The 4,324-nt window shown below is 44.7% G+C and overlaps 1 non-coding gene across 1 annotated transcript; it reads left to right on the plus strand.

Moving 5' to 3' along the window:
- Positions 1 to 629: 629 nt before the first annotated feature.
- On the plus strand, positions 630 to 733 carry LOC112132138 (U6 spliceosomal RNA). The gene has a single exon (XR_002913952.1). It is a non-coding gene; the product is annotated as a U6 spliceosomal RNA (small nuclear RNA).
- The last annotated feature ends 3,591 nt before the right edge of the window (positions 734 to 4,324 follow it).

Below are 4,324 nucleotides of genomic sequence, written 5' to 3' on the forward strand. Positions count from 1 at the left end.
AGGGGAGTAACCAGTCCAAGGATGAGGACTGAGCATACAGAAGGGGTTGCAAACTCACATGGCTTCAGGGCTCCAATGATGATGGAGACTAGTTAAGCAGGCAAGATGTCACTTTTTCTTTCTTTCTCTTTTTTTTGAGATGGACTGTTGCTCTGTCACCCAGGCTGGAGTGCAATGGTGCGATCTCAGCTCACTGCAACCTCTGCCTCCTGGGTTCAAGCAATTCTCCTGCCTCAGCCTCCCAAGTAGCTGGGACTACAGGCATGCACCCCCACACCTGGCTAATTTTTGTATTTTTAGTAGAGACAGGGTTTCACCATGTTGGCCAGGATGGTCTCGATCTCTTGACCTCGTCATCCGCCTGCCTCTGCCTCCCAAAGTGCTGGGATTATAGGAGTGAGCCACCAGACCCAGCCAGGGTGTCACTTTTTTTAACAACAACAACACTTTTTACAGCAGTGTCATGTAATTTGTTTCCATTGTAAATGACTCCGTATGAAATTAGAGGCATTTACCACTCCCCTCAAATCTAAGTCATAAATGTTTATATTTCTTTGGTTTGGTTTTGTTTCTACAATAAGAATGTATACTTTTACAATAATTTTTAAAAAACCAATGAAGATTTAGGCTTGCTTCCACAGCACATGTACTGAAAATTAGAACAATACAGAGAAAATTAGCATGGCCTCTGCACCAGGATGACATGCAAATTCCTGGAGTGTTCCATTAAAATAAATAAATAAATAAAGATTTGGGGTAATGAGAGAGAGAGAGAAGGGGAAATTGAGATGAATAAAACCTAGTCTAAGCCAGAAAGGAAAAGTCCTTTCTTTTTCTTTTCTTTCCTTTTCTTTCCCTCCATCCCTCCCTCCTTCCCTCCCTCCCTCCCTCTCTCCCTCACTCCCTCTCTCTCTCTTTCTTTCTTTTTTTTGAGACAGGGTCTCGCTCTGTCACCCAGGCTGGAGTGCAGTGTCATGATCTCGGCTCACTGCAGCCTTGACCTCCTGGGCTTAGAAGATACTCTCACCTCAGCCTCCTGAGTAGCTGGGACTACAGACTCAAGCCACAATGTCCAGGTAATTTTTGTATTTTTTTGTAGAGACATAGTTTTGCCATATTGCCCAGGCTGGTCTCAAACTCCTGGGCTCAGGGAATCCATCTGCCTCGGCCTCCCAAAGTCCTGGAATTACAGGCATGAGCCACCATGCCCGGTCAGAAAAGTCCTTTCATATTAAATGATTTTTTTCAGCTTTATTGAGGCATAATTGAAAAATAAATATTGTATATATTTTAGGTGTGCGATGTGATGTTTTTATGTATATATACATTGTGAAATGATCACCGTAATCAAGCTAATTAGCATATCCATCGCCACTCATATTTACTTTTTTTTATTTTTGACAGTTTTTTTTTTTTTTTTTTTTGAGACGGAGTCTCGCTCTGTCGCCCAGGCTGGAGTGCAGTGGCGCCATCTCAGCTCACTGCAAGCTCCACTTTCCCGGGTTCACGCCATTCTCCTGTCTCAGCCTCCCGAGTAGCTGAGACTACAGGTGCCCACCACCACGCCCGGCTAATTTTTTGTATTTTTAGTAGAAATGGGGTTTCACCATGTTAGCCAGGATGGTCTCGATTTCCTGACCTCGTGATCTGCCCACCTCAGCCTCCCAAAGTGCTGGGATTACAGGCATAAGCCACCGCGCCCGGCCTGTTTTTGACAGTTTTAAGAGTGAAAGGAGTTGGTGGGGTGCTGTGGCTCATGTCTGTAATCCCAGCACTTTGAGAGGCCGAGGCGGATGGATCACTTGAGCTTAGGAGTCAAGACCAGCCTGGCCAATGTATTGAGTGTCCCTCTCTACATAAAAACAAAAACAAAAACAAAATTAGCTGGGCATTGTGGTATGTGTTTGTGGTCCCAGCTACTTGGGAAGCTGAAGTGGGAGGATCCCTTGAGCCCTGGAGGTTGAGGCTGCAGCTACTGCATTCCAGCCTGAGCAACAGAGTGAGACCCTGTCTCAAAAAAAAAAAAAGAAAGAAAAGAGTGGAAGGACTTTGCCGGGTGTGGTGGTTCACACCTGTAATCCCAGCACACTTTGGGAGGCCGAGGTGGGTGGATCACGAGGTCAGAGATCGAGACCATCCTGGCCAATATGGTGAAACCCTGTCTCTACTAAAAATACAAAAAAATTAGTCGGGCGTGGTGGCGGGTGCCTGTAGTTTCAGCTACTCTGGAGGATGAGGCAGGAGAATCACTTGAACCTGGAAGGCGGAGGTACCACCAGCCTGGGTGACAGAGCAAGACTCTTGTCTCTTAATTTAAAAAAAAAAAAAAAAAAGAGTGGAAGGAGTCAAGGGACCCGAGTCTGGCCACAATGGCTATCCCTAGGTCTGAGTGGGCTGTGAGGAGCTTCAGCAGAGATGGCTCACACAGAAGCTGTAGCTCTGGACCTGACAAAGTTCTGATCCATTGAACAAGGACTCAGAGAGGCCGTGAGGTGGTGCCAGGTTAGATGTGGAATCACAAAAACCAGGTCCCAGTACTAGCCTCTGAACTTGACTAGCTCTGGGTTCTTGAGAAATTCTCCGAACTTTTTTGAATCTCACTTTCTTTGTCCCCAGGATGAGGATACAAGCAGATACCTCGTGGGGTGGTTGGTAATATTAAAGGGATTATATGTGTGAGAATCCTTTGTAGGTTGTTAAACTCTGTGTAAGTGTACATTACAAAAGAGCTGAATTTGTAAACTGAATGTCTAGTCCTTACTTCCTCACTTGTCAATCTGAGCATCAGTTATCTCCTATATAAAAGGGATGTAGAAACCTTCCTCCTCTACCTTAGCAGGTTGTTTGGGGGTGATGTCCACTCTACTCAGTGTACTTGGAAGTGCATTGGTTGTGGAACAGGTAAAATGTAACAAGAATAAATGACTTTTATTTGTATTATTTCCATCAGAATTGCTGCACTATCTCGCACAATGCCTTGCCCCAACAACTATTTGGTGAATTTAAATGATTCTGATTAATTTCATCCTATCACTCTCTGGTAAGCAACTATAGTGGTTTCTTATTGGCTGCAGGATACAACACAAGCTCCTCTTCAGTCTTCACACATCTTTCTAATCTGGTCCCACCCATGTAAAAATTAATAAATAAAACTTGAAGGCCAGGTGCAGTGGCTCATGCCTGTAATCCCAGCACTTTGGGAGGCTGAGGCAGGTGGATCACCTGAGGTCAGGAGTTCGAGACCAGCCTGACCAACATGGTGAAACCCTGTCTCTACTAAAAAATACAAAAATCAGCCAGGTGTGGTGGCACATGCCTGTAATCTCAGCTACTTGGGAGGCTGAGGCAGGAGAATTGCTTGAACCCGGGAGGCAGAGGTTGCAGGGAGCCGAGATCACACCATTGCACTCCAGCCTGGGCAATAGCGCCAGACTCCGTCTCAAAACAAACAAACAAACAAACAAAAAACAACCAACCAAACAAACAAAAAAACCTTGAGTGAGGTATAGTTATGTACAGGACAGGGACCCGTTTTGGTAGTCAGTTGGCTATGTTTTGGTACTTATAAAGCCATTTACCCACCATCCAGTCAAGATGTAGAACACTTCCTTCACCTCACAGAGCTCCCTCCTGCCCCTTTGTGGTGACTGCTCACCCAGCTCATGGCAGATCTTATTTCTGTCACCACAGATCAGTTTTGCTTGCTATAGAACTTTATATAAATGAAATACACAGTGTAGTCTTTTTGTCTGGCTTCTTTCACTCAGCATGATAATTGTGAGATTCATCTGTGTTATTGCATGTGTCAATAATTCATCGTTTTTTCTTTTCTTGCTGAGTAATATTCTACTGTGTAGATGTACGTCAGATTCTTTATCTAGTCCCCCATTGATGGACATTTGGTTGATTTCCAGTTTTTGGCTATTACGAATAAAGCGACTGTTTTAGTCTGTTTTTGCTGCTATAATATTAGAATGCTAGACCGGGTAACTTATAAAGAACAGAAGTTTATTTCTCAGGGTTCTGGAGGCTGGAAAGTCCATGATCAAGGCATCAGCATCTGGTGAGAGCTGCTCTCTGCTTCCGAGAGGGAGCCTTGAACACTGCATCTTCCAGAGGGGAGGAACACTGTGTCTTCACATGGTGGAAAGTGGAAAGGAAAAAACAGGTCCAATTTCCTCCATCAAGCCCATTTATAACAGCATTAATCTACTCATGCAAGCAGAGCTCTCCTGATCTAATCACCTCCCCAAAGGCCCTGCCTCTCAACACTGTTGCATTAGGGATTAAGTTTCCAAAACATGGCCAGGCATGGTGGCTCATG

Source organism: Pongo abelii, chromosome 12 (genome assembly GCF_028885655.2).
Source record: "Pongo abelii isolate AG06213 chromosome 12, NHGRI_mPonAbe1-v2.0_pri, whole genome shotgun sequence".
Classification (NCBI taxonomy): domain Eukaryota; kingdom Metazoa; phylum Chordata; class Mammalia; order Primates; family Hominidae; genus Pongo; species Pongo abelii.